This window comes from Schistocerca cancellata, chromosome 1 (genome assembly GCF_023864275.1).
Source record: "Schistocerca cancellata isolate TAMUIC-IGC-003103 chromosome 1, iqSchCanc2.1, whole genome shotgun sequence".
Taxonomy (NCBI): Eukaryota; Metazoa; Arthropoda; class Insecta; order Orthoptera; family Acrididae; genus Schistocerca; species Schistocerca cancellata.
Window position 1 is genome coordinate 555727149 of NC_064626.1, and position 20505 is coordinate 555747653.

General features: G+C 44.2%; 1 protein-coding gene across 6 annotated transcripts in view; it reads left to right on the forward strand.

Annotated features, from left to right (window-relative positions):
* The first annotated feature begins 744 nt into the window (after positions 1-744).
* Positions 745-20505, forward strand: part of LOC126180702 (phosphatidate phosphatase LPIN2) — a 305215-nt gene continuing 285454 nt past the window's right edge. For all 6 annotated transcript variants that reach the window (XR_007536691.1, XM_049924713.1, XM_049924715.1 and 3 more), the window contains exon 1: positions 745-848. The gene's annotated coding sequence lies outside the window, so the exon portion shown is untranslated. The remainder of the gene's footprint in view (positions 849-20505) is intronic.

Here is a 20505-nt window from a genome sequence, read left to right on the forward strand (position 1 = left end):
ATCTCGCACTTACATTAACCTGTGAGTCTGCAATGGTAATCACTTAAATATGTTACCTAAACAAATGAATTCCTGAAATTTCATTGCTCTACATTACTTTTTTTATGTAGCGATTTTTTCTGCCAGTGCGATGTATGTTTGACTACAGTAAGCAGTTTCAGCTGTATAAAGGATACAGTAGTTATGAAGATATGAAAAAATTTTCGCAAGGCAGACTAAGGTGGACAGCTGCATCAAAGCAGTCTTCAGACTGAATACTACAACAGCAGCTATATGTTTTCGGGATTGTAAATGCCACCAGGTAAGTGTATATTGTAACCGAATTTTTTAGTGGATGCTTGTTTGTTTCCTTTCTCCTTCCGAGACTACAGATCGATTACGAAGCGCCTCCACCTGAATGTCTGGCGAGTCACGCCCCCCTTGCTGTCGGCTGACTCCTTCTCAGAAGCGGCGCGAGTACAAAAACAAGTGATGTTTTCGCTGGCGCCGCTCCCGCTACGCAGTAGGCCGAGAGTTAGCTGTAAACACGCCACTTACGCGGCCGAACGCACTACGCGCCGAGTCGGTCCGTACGGCGCGAGGAACACGCCAGGTCCAGGGCCGTGACGTCAGGGGCGCCGATTGGCCGCTGCGGCAGCGCACGGCCCCGCGATTGGTCGGCGCGGGAGGCGTGTTCGCTCGGCTCCAAGGCCGGTCGCTGTCAATGAGCTGCGCGACGCTACATATATATATATGGCGGCGTAGCGGCGCCGGGCGCCTAGTACGTCACTCTCAGTCGGTCTGGCAGGTCCGCGAGACAGTGCCAGCCACCCAGGGTCGCAGCCACCGCAGTCTTCGTGATAGCGCAGGTATGCAAAGCTTTCTCAAATATACTTCGTGGGACTGGCGGAAAAAGTCTTTTAGTTGTTAGCAGCATAACTCTCTTTCTGCATTAACATAGACATACACGGTGTCCCAGGAAGAATGGTGTATATACGCGAATACGAAAAGGATCCTCATTTGAAGCAAAAAAACTTTCATACGGACATGTGCCCTAATCCGAATGCCTTGTCCGCAGCTCGTGGTCCTGCGGTAGCGTTCTCGCTGCCCGGGTTCCCGGGTTCGATTCCCGGCGGGGTCAGGGATTTTCTCTGCCTCGTAATGACTGGGTGTTGTGTGCTGTCCTTAGGTTAGTTAGGTTAAAGTAGTTCTAAGTTCTAGGGGACTGATGACCATAGATGTTAGGTCCCATAGTGCTCAGAGCCATTTGAACCATTTTTGAACCGAATGCCTTCATATGGACATGTGCCCAATCCGAATGCTTTTCGAGAAAGAACACATTTAATGTACATTTGTTTTAGGACTAGTGCCACGCACGTGTACTTCTTATCCATGCAACTTTTTTGACGTTTTATTCTAGAGCAACATACATCGTTGTTTTCAACTGCTTTGCTCGGGATATCTTTCTGCCATAGGAATAGGAATGGACTTAAGTTTTAACCCTGTTGGACTCCCTCTCTCATTTCTTACCCTTCCAGCATTGTTCGAATTATTCACCACGGTGTTTTGCGTTCGGTTTGTTAACTGTGATTCAAACCAGTTGTGTGCAAGGCCATCAGTTACATAAATAAATGACAATTTACATGAAACACTTCTGGGTCTGGGCTCGCATTGTCAGTGTGTAAAACTTACGACTTTTCAGTCACTGTTGTTGTAGGCGGCCTTCCTCAGGTTTCTATAAAAAAAATAAACTAGCTGAGGAAGTCCACTCGCAATAGTGGTCGATACGTCGGAATTTTTACGTATTGTCAATGCGGTCACAGACCCAGAATAATTTTATTGACTGTGACAATGGCCGCGGATGGTTACGTTTGCATACATTAAATATGTTACAGCTCGGAAACCATTCGGAGTGGAGCATATGTCAATATGAAGTTTCTTGCTTTAAATCAGCGTTCCTGTCATATCCCTGAATACTGACCATTTCTCCCGGGACACCCTGCGTAATAATCGAAAAGGTAACTTCCAACTTATCGCTTATTTATGTAAATTTGTTACAAAAACGTGAATGCGCTTATCTTTGCGTCCGCTCAGTTCAATATCGACCAGGAGAAGACAAATTACGTGTGCCTCTCATTTCTCATTTATTTTAAGACTGAGTTGGCAGCAGAGACAAAATTGCTCAGCTGAATACCTAATCGATAGTAAAGGATACCTGACGATGAAAATAATGGTGGAAACGCTGCGTAAAACCACGAAACTAATCAATAAGAGTTACGTCGTAGAAGAGGGCAGGTGTGATACAACTTCTATTCTCTCACTTTAGTGTTCTGCCACCATCGACGAAAATATGCAACTCACGTGCCATATATTGTCCACATTTAACTGCTTTACACCTTAACCAGCCGAGGGCACCCCAAACGATGTTAAAAATCGCTATAATTCAACTATTAACGTAAAGAGATTTGGAAAGGGTGATCTACGAAAAATACACAGCAGGTTTCTACATCTACAGGTATACTCTCCAAACCACTATGAAGTACATGATAGTGTACTTTCAATTATACCAGTTATTAGAGATTCTTCCCATTCGATTCAAGTATGGAGCGCGCCAAGAATGATTTTAAAACGCCTCTTTGACCGCTATAATATCTATATGTATATTCCGCAAGACACCTTATTGTGTTTGGTTGTGGGTACTTTGTGTGCTATGTCACTATTCCCATTTCCTGGTTAGAATCCCGGATGGTGTGCAGGAAAAATGATTGAAAGTCTCCGTGTAAGTTCAAATCTCTGTGATTTTACGTTCACGGTCGTCTCGCAAGTTATACGCTCACAGAATTTTAACAGTAGCCCGCATCGCGATGCACAATGCATCTTTTGCAACGTCTGCCACTAGAGTCGGATGAAGTTCTCAGAGACGCTTACGGGTTCCCTAAATCAACCTGTGACGAAACGTGCTGCTCTTCTTTGGACCTTCTCTGCTTCCTGTATTATTCCTTCCTTGATACAGATCCCGACTCAAGAGCAATATTTGAAGTATCGGTCGAAACACGGTTTTACGAGTATAAGCTACCTCCTTTGTTGACAGATTACGTGAGGATTCTCCTAATTAATCTGTCTGGCATCTGCCTCTCCCGCGGCTATTTTTACGTGATCGTTCCGCTTTAAACTAGTCCATAACTTTAAACTGCTCCGTTCACATACTCGCTGATATTTAGTGGATGTGACTGGACCTTTCAGCCTTTTCATTTGCCGTATATTTCCACACAATAATCGCTTTACTCTTTAACTGCTCGAGGGCACTCCAAACAACGCTAAACGTCTCTAAACCTCCACTCTTTTCGTAACAAGGTACGGAAAGTATGATACACGAGGGCTGTCCAGAAAGTAAGTTACGATTGATCGCGAAATGAAAATCACAGTGAAAATCAGAAATGTTTCATTTGTAACAGTTAGCTACACCTTTCAGCTACTTCTCTACGTAGTCGCCGTTCTGACTCAGACATTCGTCGTAGCGTTGTACCAACTTTCCAATACCCGCATCACAGAAGGCAGCCGCCAGTGCTTTCCGCCAATTCTCTACGCTGGCCTAAAGCTCGTTGTCTGTGCCAAAATGTTGTCTTCATAGCCAGCGGTTCGTTTGAGCAGAGATGAAACTCAGTGGGAGACAATTACGGGCTGTATTGTGGGTAACCAAACATTTCCAATTGAAACGATTCAGGAACATCTTCATTGCCCCTGCAGAATGAGACTGAGAATTGTCTTGAAGAAGAAACCGCACGACAGTTATGTTATGTTGGTTGCATAGCTTCAGGGGAAAATTCTCACCAGGCCCTCGTACTTGGCGGGAGACACTATTTTCTATAACATCTTTATGCGCTCACTAAGAGCTCAGGAATGAAAAGAGCGACATAATTCTACCTAGAGTCATACAAGAGACACTGCCCAACACATCTTTGCAAAGCTTTATCGGATTTTCATAGTCGTTTCCATTTCGCGACCGATCGTAACTTACTTTCTGGACAGCTCTCGTATGTACGTATGAGGGGTAGGAAGGATATTGCTTTGAATGATCCCAATTTCATTTTGCGTTTTGAATCAGCTGCAACAACTACTGTAGTGTTGCACGGACTTCCGCGGGTACCTATCCACGAATGAGTCACATTCTAAAATTGCCATTTCTGAGATAACTACGAGGGCTGTTCAGAAAGTAAGCTCCGATTGATCGCGAAATGGGAACCACAGTGAAAATTAGAAATGTTTTCTTTTTAACAGTTAGCTACACCATCCAGTTACTTCTCTACGTAGTTGCCGTTCTGACTAAGACATTTGTCGTAGCGTTGTACCAACTTTCCAATACCCTCATCATAAAAGACAGCCGCCAGTGCTTTCCGCCAATTCTCTACGCTGGCCTACAGCTCGTTTTCTGTGCCAAAATGTTGTATTCATAGCCAGCGGTTCATGTGAGCAGAAATGAAACGCAGGGGGAGTCAATTACGGGCTGTATTGTGGGTAGTCAAACATTTCCAATTGAAAACGATGCAGGAGCATCTTCATTGCCCCTTCAGAATGCGGCTGAGAATATTGCCTTGTAGAAGAAACTGCACGACAGTTATGTAATGTTGGCTGTATAGCTTCAGGCGAAATTTCTCACCAGGTCCTCGTACTTGGCGGGAGACACTATTCTCTAGACAACTTTACGCGATCACTGTGAGCTCAGAAATGAGAGGAGTGACGTGATGCTATCTAGGGTCATACTAGAGACACTGCCCAACACATCTGTGCAAAGCTTTATCGGATTATCATAGTCGTTTCCATTTCGCGATCAATCGGAGCTTACTTTCTGAACAGCCCTCGTAATTTGTGCAAATGCTTATGAATGGCACCATTTTTATTCAACGATCTAAAATTAAATGCCTGCTACGATTAAATTCAGGGTAACCAAAGAATTATTCACAAAAATATTTTAAATCGTAAAAGAATAATGCTAGGTTGTCAGTTGAAATTAAAAATATATAATAGAAAATAATCACAACAGCTGAGAAAAACTTCTCAGATAGTAATAAAAGCAATTAGGAAACATGCCAGTCAAATACACCTTATAATGGAAGAACAGAAATAAGCATAAAAAGGAACACAATATTTCCGATTACGCTCGGCAATTGTAAATCTGCAGTTTATAAAATGACAGACAATCAGTTCTAGAAATGCGCTATTTTTTTCTAATAAATATAAGGCCTACATCCCATATTCCAGAACGGGGCAAGTAACCCAGATCGAGCTTGGAATATTCTCTCATGACCGACTATAAGTTAAAATGTTAAGTTTTGTTCCATCAGACTAAGAGACAGCGGCAGTACACACTGAGCATAGCAAAACAAAAGTCAATAGGGAAGTCTTTATCGTCTTATCTACTTCTTCTTTGTACATCTAGCATTTTTTTCTTGTATCGATTGGGGAAACGAAAAACTTATTTCGGTGCGTAATCCACACAGTGGTAATTTTTCAGTGGCAAGCAATGGAGCCTATTGATATTCACAGTTGTTCTCTGTCATCCAATTTCTTCTTTTTTTATTTCTGCGGTGCGTCGTAATGAAAATTATGTAAAAAGTTATGAAACAGCCATTACTACTACCAGTAGTTGAATTTATCCTCATTTTTCATCTACGACAACTTTCCGTAAACTCTCTCTCTATATGAACACACACACACACACACACACACACACACACACACATACATACACAAAGTGCTCAGACTCCTTTAACAGCCAGAAGTTGTATGAGACAGAGTAGTCGGAGGGAACGCTGCCAACAGACTGCGCAACTCTTACGCGGCGGCGTGCCGCATTAGTAACCCAAGTGCCATGAATCGAATGCCCGGGAGCATAGGCAACCCCCCAGACGGGCGTGTCAGGCGCCGTGCGTATCGATTACGTCTCAGGCGCCACAACCATTCGGCGCCGGCGTACGAAACTGATACTGCGGGAAATCCGTAACAGACTTACGTGGTGTGTGTAACTGTCGTGCAGTAAAGCTGTTTCTGGTCGCAGATGTGCAACAAAATTACTTTTTGCCAACACATATTTCTCATGTTTTCATTATTTATGAGTTCGTTTGCACCTTAACATACTCACGAATATTCCGCTTTTAGAGGTCTGTTTATAAAAGATTTTTAACTTACGTAAGTTCGTAGTATTTCACGGCCAGTAGAATGCCGACTTACATAGTCGCCCTGAGAACGACCACTCCAATATCGGTCGAAACGTGAGCATTTGACTAATTTTAGTGTTTCATACTGATGGGGCCTAGTACCCAAAATGATTCTGAATAGAATAGTTCTTTAACTTGGATAAATTCGACTTCTACTCATGGAGAAACCTGATTGACACTTGGTAGAAAAAAAAATTTAATTTAGTCCCAATCGAAGTATGACAGTGCACGCCATATACGGCTTGAGATATGTGGTTGCTAAAAATAGCCAGAGAATGGTCGAAATCGGTCACAGTTAAAAGTGCGTTACTGTGATTGTGCCTACAGGAAATAATAAAAATATATGAGTAACGATAATAGATATGTATATTCATTAATACATTTAGTTAACGGATTTCTTCCACTGATGACCTCATCTCACCCATAAAATATTTTCAAAAAGAAGTGGACTATTAAACATCTTAATCGAGGGAAGACGTTTCTTGTAGATAGTTTCACTTCTGACCGCGTTCACTCTTTCATAGTCTTGTAGCAACTTACCTTTCTAGGAAACAAGTGCTTTGCAAACCGTATACCTGTGCAATTCTTTTACCATTCAATCGTTCTCTCTACACTTTCTTGTATTTTAATGCGAATTTTAAACAGCTTTAATCGCAAATAATTGCACATCATATGATATACTTTCTCTTTTAAGGAACAGTACTTCGCATTCCATTGCTCTTTCACGGGTTTCTTACATTTTCGCAGTTACTCACCAGTATGGGAAAGGAAGAGGGAACCCTGATGTGAGAAAGAATAGAAACATCAGTGAGATCTGGCAGAAAGGATAAACGTCAGAGCGGATATCATTGTATGTGAAGTAGCGTTGGGACAGGATATGAAGTGTGTATAGGTGCAGGATCGGGGAATGTGCTGTTGGGTCAGCAGCATTCTGGGGTTATTTACTCTAGATAAGGGGGGAGGGGGGGGAGCGATAAAATTGCTCGAATGTTGTTTACATAAGGTAGCTAAAGTAGATGGAGATGTTAACTGTGGCTGCAGGAATTTGATGAGCTGGTTCCGACAGCTTTTCATAATGGATGAACAGAGAGAAGAATTTGATAATTTGGTATCAGGTAACGGATATCTTCCGCCTTTCTTTGCAAGAGGCGATGCATTGGAGACGACGAAGAGAATACCAGCGCACGGATATCCGACCTGCTTTCTGGGTGGACTGGCGACTTTCTAGCAAATATAACGCAGCATGTTGCTCTTAACGGCCATAAGTACCTTATGGCGTATCCTAAGACACAGTGATATAGATATTTTTGTTAGTGGATTACGTTGGAAACTCCGTGAACACGGACATACACTTGGTTCACGAATTGGCAGTTGATCCTCAACATAAACAAATGCAACATACTGCGAATATATAGGCGGAAACTCACTTCACTGTATGATTACAAGATTGTCAAACAATCGCTGGTAATATACAAACGTGCGGAATGATTTGAAGTGCAACGACGGCATAAAACTTGCTATAGGAAAGGCATAAAACAGATTCATTGTGATAATCCTCAGGAATTGTAGTGGACCAACGAAGGGAAAGAGATTGCTCACAAAATCCTCGTTCGACTTGTACTTCAGTGATGCTCCTCAGTATGTGACTCTCACAAGGTAGATTTGACAGAGAAGATCCAAAGGAGAGCAGCGCGACTCGTGACAGGTTCATTTAGTAAACGCGAATCCAGTTTCAGTGGTAGATGCTACAAGAGAGCCAATGCGCTTCACGATGTGGTTTAATGTTAAAATTACGAGGGAATGGATACCTAGAACAGCCAGTCAACATACTGGTTCTACGTTCTACATAAACTCTCTGATAAGTATCCTCACATCACTGTATAATGCGAAACTGACTGCTAGATGTCACTAGAGGCGAGGAGTATTGTGTTGTCAGTAAGGAAGCGGTAACAGGAGAATGACTCGGTTACCAGAGGACAGTGACTTTGAACGAGGACTATTCATCTAACAAATTTACCAGCGACATTTAAACTAAAGCTGCCCGAGTCGACTGTCGGTGATGTGATTGAGAAGCTAAACCGAGACCAGGCAGTCTAATGTACTGACGGCAGAGACTGTCGGGCACTGCGGAGTGTGGCTGTGAAAAAATCGCATGAAATCGGCAAATGGAATCACTCGTGAGTTCCAAAGTGTTACCAGAAGTCCAGCTAGCACAATGACTGTGCAGTAAATCAGTGGAGCGACTCTTCATAAGCCACACACTCCTGTAATTAATGCTAAGCGTTGCTTGATGTGGTGGCAAGAGCGACGGCAATTGAATGGAAGAGGTGGGGTTTGGCGAATGCTTGGAGAATAACTTCTGTCACGTGTAGTGCCATCAGTGAAGTGTGGGGAAGGTCGTGTTACGGTGTGGGGTTGTTTTTCGTGGTTAGCGTGTGACCCTCCCCCCCCCCTTCCTGTTGCGCTCTAGAAAACATCAAATACGGAAATATATGAACGCATTTTATAGCACACCTATAGCAGTGGAACAGTTCTGAGATGATGACTATATCAGCATGACAACACGCCCTCCCGTAAATCAGCACCTGTGAGGCAATGGTTTGTGGACAATAACATTCCCGAAATGGACTGCCCTTTCCAGAGACCCGACTTCAACACCACTGAACACGTTTGAGGAGACAGAACTTCGGCTTCGCTTCAGACCTTCTCCGATTTCGGCTCTTGAAGAAGAATGGGCTGCCATTCGTCCACAGCCCTTCAGAAACCTCTTTGAAAGTGTCCCCAGCAGAGTTCATGCGGTCGTAAATGAGAAGGGTGGACACATCCCACGTTAACCTCCCTAAATAGATGTCTAGATACTTTTTATCGGATAGTGTGTCTCGCGAAAACATCATGGAGGTAAAATTAGAGCCATCAGTCTTGTTTGAGAGACTTGACAGCAGCCTTTCTTCCAGCACTCCATTCGCGACTAGAACAGGGAACCGGAGAAGCGACAGTGCTGCACGATGTACCCGCTGTCACACTCTGTAACGTGGTTTCTGAGTGCAGGTGTAGATGTAGACTGGAGATGTAGACGAGCCGAGAGGCGAGAACATAGGGATTACTGGAGCTCGACACGGTCGGTGTGCGCCAGTGCGAGGCAGTGAAAGCCGCCAAGGACGCGGGCCGGCTGTTTGTTTACTGGAGCCCAGAACCCAACCTGCCAGCGGCACGGAGCGCTCCGTCAAGGACTCGCGCCCGAGGTCGCCCAGTCGTAAGATCGGTCTGTATCCGCGCCGAGCCCCCTGCGTTGCTGCGGGGACCTCTCATTGGCTGAGGCGGCGCTCGGCGACCACGAGGACTTATCTCCTTTGCCGAATTTTGCTAACGCCAGAAATTAGTTGCATTGCTGCATATACTCGCCTCTAGGCAGAGGCCGTCGGTTTTACACGAGAACTTATCAGACGCGTGAGTCCTTGCTTGCACGATTGCTGTCTCGGTGGCCGTGGTGGTCTAGCGGGTAGAGCACTAAACTCCAGCTCTGTAGGTCATGAGTTGAGTTCCAGATTTAGAGGGGGGTGAGGGAGTTTCTTGTTTCAGTCCCTCCAGAACTACCAGCACTGCCTGCCACCAAATGAATACCGAGGATCTTTCCCGGGGCTAAAAGGCAGTCGGGGCCACGGGCCCGACACTCTCCCCCTCCTAGTTCATTGGCAAAGAAAGTTGCACCCTACCTGTAGTCAGGACAATAGCGCGGTCTCAGCTTGCCCAAGAGACTACACCTTACAGTACTGTCTCGTGTTGCTCGCTGGTTACTGGGTACGTGCATGGGTATAAATCCAAAGGTACATCTTTCAATTCCCAGTCAGTTAACGTTGTGTGTTTGTTTTGCTTATCGCTTCTTTCACCCATACCAATATGAAAAATGGCAAACTGTATCGAGGTTCGGATTCCACGTTTCATTGTAGGCTTCCCTATAACTGGTCGGCTTGCTCAGTTCAAAGTTGGTAGGAGAGCTATAGAATAACGCCTAGTAAATCAAACCAGCAATCGAATTGAGGACAAATTTACTTTTTTACCTCTCTTAGCGGCCATGAAGATAATAACTAGGCAAATCGTAAGCTTGTTCGTAGGTGTAAGAGCAGTCATCCTCCCGAAACGCGTTCTTGACTGGAATGAGACGACGCTTTTTCATGGTACAATAAAAGATATCCTCTGCCACCCACCTCCCAGTGACTTACATGGCGTAGTTGTAGACTTAATTGTAGTTTTAGATAAAATAATGGAAGGCAGATTGAAGGACTATAGGACATCTTTGTAACAATTGTGGACTAAGGAAAGTACATCGTTAATTTCAGATGCAATAAGATTGGCCAGTACAGAGGTACCTCATAATTCACAACTAATAGTAAACTAGCGACCAGCCCCACTGGCTGGGCGACTTCTCTGGCGAAGCAGTAGTAAATTATATACATAAACCTTCCTCGTGAATCAGTCTATCAGTGGAAACTGTATCAAAATTTCTGGGGTAGCATTCACATAATGACAGAAAAATGCGGCGGTCGACATTAATTTGTGAATAAATCAGAAAGGCAGGTAAGTGTTAACAAGGACATAAGGCAGAGTTACAGGACGTAAGACAGAGTTACAGCTTATCACCGCAGTCCTTCACGTAGTACAACAAAGAAGCAATGAAGGGAGTAAAAGAAAGCATCGGAAGAGGAACTGAAGTGCAAGGATAAGGGTTAGCAATGCTAAGATTTGCAGACAACATAACCATTCTAGTTGGCTGTAAAGGTTAGTAAACCTTCTGAAAGAAAGGAACTACCCAGAACGACTCATGTACAGGGTGATCACAATAAAACTATACAAAACAAAAACGTCTGAACAGGCCTTGAAGGCCCAATGGTACCGAACGGCCGTCGTGTCATCCTCAGCCCTTAAGAGTCACCGCATGTGGATGTGGAAGGGAATGTGATCAGCACACAGCTCTCCCGGTTATTATCAGTTTTCGTCACAGGCGGCGCTACTTCTCAATCAATAGCTCCTCAAGTGGCCTCATAAGCGCTGAGTACACCCCACTTGCCAACTGCACTCGGCACGGTGACCCACCCATGTGCTAGCCAAGCCCAACAGCGTTTAAGTTCGTCGATCTGACGGGAACCGGTGTTACCACTGCGGAAAGGCCGTTGGCAGAAATGTATTTTCTGCCCAGAAATGTACAGTCCTGGAAATTGAAATAAGAACACCGTGAATTCATTGTCCCAGGAAGGGGAAACTTTATTGACACATTCCTGGGGTCAGATACATCACATGATCACACTGACAGAACCACAGGCACATAGACACAGGCAACAGAGCATGCACAATGTCGGCACTAGTACAGTGTATATCCACCTTTCGCAGCAATGCAGGCTGCTATTCTCCCATGGAGACGATCGTAGAGATGCTGGATGTAGTCCTGTGGAACGGCTTGCCATGCCATTTCCACCTGGCGCCTCAGTTGGACCAGCGTACGTGCTGGACGTGCAGACCGCGTGAGACGACGCTTCATCCAGTCCCAAACATGATCAATGGGGGACAGATCCGGAGATCTTGCTGGCCAGGGTAGTTGACTTACACCTTCTAGAGCACGTTGGGTGACACGGGATACATGCGGACGTGCATTGTCCTGTTGGAACAGCAAGTTCCCTTGCCGGTCTAGGAATGGTAGAACGATGGGTTCGATGACGGTTTGGATGTACCGTGCACTATTCAGTGTCCCCTCGACGATCACCAGTGGTGTACGGCCAGTGGAGGAGATCGCTCCCCACACCATGATGCTGGGTGTTGGCCCTGTGTGCCTCGGTCGTATGCAGTCCTGATTGTGGCGCTCACCTGCACGGCGCCAAACACGCATACGACCATCATTGGCACCAAGGCAGAAGCGACTCTCATCGCTAAAGACGACACGTCTCCATTCGTCCCTCCATTCACGCCTGTCGCGACACCACTGGAGGCGGGCTGCACGATGTTGGGGCGTGAGCGGAAGACGGCCTAACGGTGTGCGGGACCGTAGCCCAGCTTCATGGAGACGGTTGCGAATGGTCCTCGCCGATACCCCAGGAGCAACAGTGTCCCTAATTTGCTGGGAAGTGGCGGTGCGGTCCCCTACGGCACTGCGTAGGATCCTACGGTCTTGGCGTGCATCCGTGCGTCGCTGCGGTCCGGTCCCAGGTCGACGTGCACGTGCACCTTCCGCCGACCACTGGCGACAACATCGATGTACTGTGGAGACCTCACGCCCCACGTGTTGAGCAATTCGGCGGTACGTCCACCCGGCCTCCCGCATGCCCACTATACGCCCTCGCTCAAAGTCCGTCAACTGCACATACGGTTCACGTCCACGCTGTCGGGGCATGCTACCAGTGTTAAAGACTGCGATGGAGCTCCGTATGCAACGGCAAACTGGCTGACACTGACGGCGGCGGTGCACAAATGCTGCGCAGCTAGCGCCATTCGACGGCCAACACCGCGGTTCCTGGTGTGTCCACTGTGCCGTGCGTGTGATCATTGCTTGTACAGCCCTCTCGCAGTGTCCGGAGCAAGTATGGTGGGTCTGACACACCGGTGTCAATGTGTTCTTTTTTCCATTTCCAGGAGTGTATTTCATGCATCCTAAGAAAGGCAACCCAACATACATCACCCGCTTACTCCCTACAAGGCAGGTGATACAAGTTGCATTGCCTGTCTTAAGACGCTTGAAATGTATTTCTGGACAGATTTATTTTGGCCATTTTGTATAACAAAAGCAATGGCGAAGGTGTTAAGGTAAAAGGCAAAGTTCCACATTCTGACCGTATACGGGCCAATCAGGCTCGTCCTATCGCTGTGATATGCTCATTAGATGAAAAGAGCCCCCAAACTTAGTGGATATTCTTTGAGTATGATACTTTTTTCTCTGTGTCAATAAATGTGTAAAATTATATGAAACTCTACGTAAGCGAAAGATTAAGGGAAGATACCAGAAATAGGTTAGAATAGCCAAGAAAATTTTCTTCAATAACAAATCATTTGAAAGTTTAAGAATAAAGAACTGAGAACATGTGAAATGTGGTGCTGCAGAAGAATATTACAGATTATCTGCGCGTATAAATTACGAAATGAATCAGCACTAAAAAGAACGGGTGGGGGAACAAGCCTCCAGAAAAAGGAATAGGTTATCGGGGCATCTAGGAATAGTTAGCCTGGATCTGGAAACAGCAGTAGAGGGGAAACATAGCAGGGATGGATACCATCTGGAACACACCACACAGATTACATGAGAATGTTGTCGGGCCTGCTGATTGGCATGCCTGGAAATCCAAAGGTCGTGGGATCGAATCCCGAGAGAAATTTTTCAGTCTGTCATTAACCTAGCCTCCACCTCTCAACGACGTGAGCGTTTACCAGGAGCGACACGTGGATCGGCTTTCACGTTAGGCCCAAAGTCCCCTTCCCCTGAGAGAATTATTGGGGTCGGTTAGTGACACCTAAATCACTGGGACGAATGACTTGTACCAGGCGGCTGGGCCAGGCGGAATTATTTTTATTGTAGAGGATGTCGAGCGTTGCAGTTAGGTAGAGATGAAAAGATTAGGACAAGGTAGGGAAATACGGAGAACAGCACCAAACAAGTGAAAATGCTTTACGTTAAAGAAAATGAAGGCGTTAAAGCAAGAGTTAAGAAGATCAAAACAGCGCACTACCTCACTACCGATATCTCTAATCAATATCCCTCAATTCTAAACTTAGACACTACTCTACAGTAATTCGCTCAGCAACACTTTATGCCTCAGACTCCAAACAAAAATTCGATGGTGACAACACACTGGAAATCACAGAAACTAAAATACTAAGGAAAATTTGGGGCCAGAGACCAAACGCAATACAGAAGACGTCTTAATAGTGAACATTATATGCATATTGAAAAAAACTGCAGACATAATTATGAAAAGAGAATGGCTTTCTGTCGCAACAGACTGACAAACACTGTTCATTTATTTGGCAAATTTAAAAGGGAAGGGACTAAGACAAGATCCTAATTACTTCAGAAGTTATTGAGGAACGACTGCCACTGAAAGAGAAATTACTAGATTCCAAAGGCTTTGACGAAAAACCCAACAAGACTGGAGCCACGAGGGCAGAAGAAAGAAGAGACAAACATATAGAAATTATGAGAAAAATATCGAAGAAAATATAATAGTAGTCCACAGTGGCTCATACTTAAAGGAAGGAAAAAAGGAAGAAAAAGAAGAAGAAGAAGAAGAAGAAGAGATCCGCTGAAAACGCCTTCTGGCGGCTTCCGGCGCCCTTTGTCTGTGAAAGGCCATATTGCTCCAGTGAATGCAGGCACAGTAGTATCATGAAACATACGCTACCCTTTACCCTTTCAGAAACAAACGCTGTAGTAGTATTAAACTAGAGAAGCCTGGCAACTCTTCATATGGGGAAAAATGAGATACACGTGATATTCACCGAGCTTCAAAACTTGGACATCTGGAACAGGGAGCTAAATCAGTCAGAATTTAGTGAGCACATCTATTGTATTCGAGCACAAAAAGAAAAAGTCTCGAGAAAAGACGGTTCATTGTCAGGGTGTGCAGAAACCAACAGACATGGTTGTCAGAGAGCTGAAGTCAGGAGCTTAAAACTATGTCAGCTGATAGACTGCAAGCAATTACTACTACTATTTTCTTCTGCAACCATTCCATAATCGCATTTCTCGCGAAGAATTACACTGATCCACTTCTGGTCGACACGAGTCATTTCTTTCTTATATCAAACGCGAAAATTGGACTGCCTTTAATATGATTCCAGGAAGGTAGATGATGGCGATTTCTTTAAGCTGTTCGCTCTTCTCAGGATCGGAACAACATCAAATCACTCCCTTCGTGCATGTCAATACTGAAGTTTTTCGCAGAAATGAAGACACTTGCACAGGATGGTCCAGCTTGGAGAGCTGCATCAAGCCAGTCTACGAAATGAAGACGACGAAAACAGCTACATGTGACACTGCGGTAATATTGTGCTTGCTGCGATTAAAATAAACTTCAAAAAATAAATCGTACACAAGTACCACTATTTGGTTTACGTCACATTTCTTTGCCATCTGTCCCGTACAGCGAAAAGGCAGAGTTCTCAATGTCGGCGATAAGAGTTGGCGACCTTTAAGAGCGGCAATTTATAGTTGGGATTTGGACGATCGTATCATTTTCATGCAATAATCGAAAACTTGACGGAGAAGTATGTAATTTCCTTCTCTTAGTAGAGATGGAAAGAAAATACATCGAAGTAATTATATCACTGCCGTTTGTCCACAGTGAACTTGCGCAGATTTCTTCTAATCACAGCGCGAGCGATTCAGTTGGGTTTTCTTCCTCTTCACATCATTCAAACACCAGCAATGCGTTGTGTGGAGTTCTTGTGAAACAGTTTTCAGCGACGGCGCTGTCTGACGTCTTTACGCCACATTCAGTAACCGTGACGAAGACGGCAAATGATGCTACTGATGACGTCACGGTTAGCGATAATCTCGCCAGGTGTTTTCTTCTCATTCTTGAAAACAACGCTATCAGCGGTGGTCGTATTTATCGTTTTTATCTGAGACTGTGCGGTGAGTGGTTAGAACGCAGTTCCGACATCTACCGCTAGAGGGCTGCAGAGTGGCCTTTCGCGCGTTGCCTGGCTGTATTCCGTCACTTCACTGCCAAGTTAGTTACGGTTGTTGTGAAATCAGGGCAGGTTAGAGAACATTTTTCCACGCAAGCGAGATATTATATGGCACCCTGCCTAGCTCCATTCCCGCTCCGCTAGGAAATTATTTACCTTTACTTGGACTCTTGTTTTGGATCTTTGAAATATAAAACTAAATCTGTGGAAATGTGTTGTTTTTTTTTCTTTCGAAACGCGTACTACAACAGAAATAAACTTATTAATTTTGTTCCAGCGCTAAATATTAAAAGAAGGAATCATTTCCATTTAATGTACATCTTAAGCTCCTTAAAATCTTTCAATGAAAGCAGAAAGTCAGACCTATTGTACAGCTCTAGGTTCAGTAAAAATAAGCAGAGAGGAAAAAATGAAAACAAAAAATTTGTTTTTTTTTTAGTTTAATAATGAAACTTTTTACAATCGTAGTTTACAGTTTGGACTTCAGTCGAAAAAGCGGAAAAGAAATACAAAAAAATATCGCCCAATTTTACGAGTATATTGACGTATCCAAGTAAGAAAATGTTTAGCTGTGCAAGCTATATTTCTAGAAAACTCACCACCAAGTAGCTAAATTTCATAAAATTGATATAGACGATATTTTATGTATACAGCTGAAAAGCAAAACACAAAATTGAGTTTGACACGAAAGTGAAGTACTCCATTAACAAAGTCATGTGCAGACGGCACACGACCACAAACTGTAACATGTTAAGATAGGCCTTGGGTGAAATTTGAGCCCTACTAGAAGGGGACTTAATCGAAAAGTTTGTATTTCATATAAATTTATACTAACCAATAGGACAATATTTCATACTGAAAGTCAGTGACAGCTCGTAAGAACTCGCTCACCAGTTCTGTCGCCAACAGCTCTTTGACGGATACATGTTTGCGCGAATGTTTTTCCTTCTATTGGTGTACACATTAATTATGGTACACACTGTATACAAATTTTGCGAGTGCATACTGTTTGAGAGTCTTGAGCTGCTCCAAGCACGTATCTTTCGTGCAGTTCAAAATGGTTCAAACGGCACTGAGCACTATGGGACTTAACTTCTGAGGTCACCAGTCCCCTAGAACTTAGAACTACTTAAACCTAACTAACCTAAGGACATCACACACATCCATGCCCGAGGCGTGATCTGAACCTGCGACCGTAGCGGTCGCGCGGTTCCAGACTGAAGCGCCTAGAACCGCTCGGCCACTCAGGCCGGCTTTCGTGCAGGTAGAGTTGATGAAGGACAAGAGATATGCTTTTGTTTCAGATAAATTTTATTTATAACCGCAGCTGCGTAAAACATCCAGAAATAATACGCATTTCTTACAGGAGGTACATCAAAATGTTACCTTGGAGCTACACACTTCCACAGTGGGAATTCCTACAGTAGAGAATGCATCCACAGGGAGACAGTGCTGTGAAAGGGAACATGCGGTTCTTCTGGAACAAAATAAGAGAAGAATTCTTAGTTGAGGACTAAAAAAAAAAAGGCCGGAGTGGCCGAGCGGTTCTAGGCGTTACAGTCTGGAACCGCGCGACCGCTACTGTCGCAGGTTCGAATCCTGCCTCGGGCATGGATGTATGTGATGTCCTTAGGTTAGTTGGGTTTAAGTAGTTCTAAGTTCTAGCGGACTGATGACCTCAGAAGTTGTCCCATAGTGCTCAGAGCCATTTTTGAACTAAAAAAAAAAGAGTGTAAAATAAATGCAGCTACACTCAAACAGTTAAGGAATTCCAGCTGCTATGTTCAGAGGCTGCCTTCAATATAAGGTTGCTTTCACACGGGCACAACTATTACAAGCGACATTTGTGTGGATCATAGTTGTCACAAAAGCCCATTGCGACAGCCCCTTACACACTCTCACTACATTTGATGCTCTTCAGTACGCCTTGTGGCTGACGATAAAATGGAGAGTTACCTGTATGCTAAATAGTATATTACTTCTTATGTGTAACGTTCAATATAATATAGTTATCACTAGCGCCCCGTCCCAACTTCACACCGGTTGCACTAAGTTTCTCTGGCCTGACGACTTGCCTGGCGTAGTGATAATAGATTATATACATAACATTATCCATGAATCAATTTATCTGTTAGTGCAAACCGTATCAAAATCTCTACAGTAGTCCCTCACATTAGCCTTCACGTACAGAAAGAAAAACGCAACGGAGAACTTAAATTCCCAACATGTATTGATAAATACGTGTAGATTCCGGTCAAGTTTCAATGCTCTATGTCTATGGAGTTGCGGTGGCTGTCAAATTTACTGATTTTCCCACCAGATTCCGCCTCCTCTGCAGTTGACAACTTGCAACTCCCATCATTGCTTCAGGATGTCATTCCAAGCCCCAATTAAATAAGGAACATATAACAATACATTATTACACACTGATCATTACTACAATTATAAATTAAACACACAAACCTCCCTCGTGAATCAGTGTGTCTATTAGTGAAAACTGTAGCAAAATCCCTGAGTAGTTTCTGCATACAGGCACACCAAAACGTAGATTCTGTTAATACTAACCAGTCACTATTATATTAATCACAAAAAAGTCCGCCCCGGTAGCTGAGTGGTGCCGGCACGGTAGCTCAGCGTGTTCGGTCAGAGGACTGCTCTGTAATAAAAAAACTGAGTTAATCGATCATCAACGAACTTCATCGGATGTCTTACGACGTCCGCCCCGAGCAGATACAGCGAACAAAAGCGAACAAAATGAGATTAAAAAAAAAAGTGGGCAGCGCGACAGACTGCCAATCCTAAGGGCCCGGTTTCGATTCCCGGCTGGGTCGGAGATTTTCTCCGCTCAGGAACTGGATGTTGTGTTGTCCTAATCATCATCATTTCATCCCCATCGACGCGCAAGTCGTCAAAGTGGCGTCAAATCGAAAGACTTGCACCAGGCGAGCGGTCTACCTGACGGGAGGCCTTCGTCACACGCCATTATTAAATTATGAAATCACAAAAAACCACCAATAAAATAAGCTGTTGCGACTCTTTACGGAACATACATTGTATATTAAGGCAGGAATATGACTCCATTCATTTGGTAGCCGTGTGGAGGCATTTACGAGAGTAGTTTGAAAAGTTCTAGGAAAGAACTAGAAAAAAAGTACTTACATCGTTGAAACTTTTTTATTTTCCATGTAGTCTTCTAGTAGATTAATGTACTTGGTCCAACGATGTTCTAATGCCTTGATCCCATCTTGAAAATGAGTTTCCTCCAGGCCTGCAGAATAGTTGTCAACTCCGGCCATTAATTCTTCGTTTGAAGTCAGTCTTCGACAACCAAGAAAAATTTTCAGTTTTGGGAAGAGATGGATGTCTGACGGAGCTATATCAGTTGAATAAGGCGGGTGCGACAACAATTCATACCTTAGTTTGTGTAATTTTGCCATGGAGACGGCACATGTGTACGGGCGCTCATTGCCTTGATGGAAGATAACTTTCTTCCTTGCTAAACCTGGCCTTTTTTCGCGTATCTTTTGTTGCAATTTGTCTAGAAAGTTAGCATGGTATTCTCCAGTAATTGTTCGCCCAGTGGGGAGATAATCAACAATCAGAACCCCATTCGCATCCCAGAACACTGATGCCATGACCTTTCCCACCGAAGGAATTGTCTTTGCTTCCTTTGTTGGCGGTGAATCAGCATGTTTCCACTGCTTTGACTGTTGTTCTGTCCCTGGAATATAGTAGCGCACCCAAGTTTCATCTGTGGTCACAAACAGGCGCAAAATATCTTGTTCGTTTCTCCTAAAATGGGCCAAACATTGTTCCGATATGTGCATTCTCATGAGTTTTTGATCCAGCGTCAAGAGTCATGGCAGCACCCATCTTGTAAATAATCTTTTCATTTCTAATTCTTCAGTTAAAATGTGATATACCCTGATGACATCTTGCAAGCGTGTGCAATTTCATGCACATTCAATCGGCGATCCACCACGACCATTTTGGCACTTTTGCAATGTTTTCTGGAGTAGTAACACATCTTGGCCGACCACTGCGTGGATCATCATATCCCGACCAAATTAAATTCATTTGTCCACTTGGTAACAGTTGAATATGAAGGAGCAGAGTCCCCCAGTGTATTCTGGAAATCAGTATGAATGTCCTTTGCTTTCATACCTTTCTTTATGAAGTAAAAATGGTTCAAATGGCTCTGAGCACTATGGGACTTAACTGCTGAGGTCATCAGTCCCCTAGAACTTAGAACTACTTAAACCTAACCAACCTAAGGACATCACACACACCCATGCCCGAGGCAGGATTCGAACCTGCGACCGTAGTGGTCGCGCGGTTCCAGACTGTAGCGCCTAGAACCGCTCGGCCACAACGGCCGGCTTTTATGAAGTACTTAATCACTGCTCGAATCTCGATTTTTTCCACCTTCGCAAATTACTACGCGGGAACGGCAACAGAGCCACGTCACCGCCACAGCTCTCTTCCAAGAGCACTGACGTGAGACGTGTTTGCAGGCAACAGTCCAATGAATATCACGTGAACAACTCGTTGCGCTAGCGCTGACCTCTCGTGATGAATCCGAGAACTTTCCAAACTACCCTCGTATTACGTTTTATCGTCGGAAATATTGAGTCCATAAACA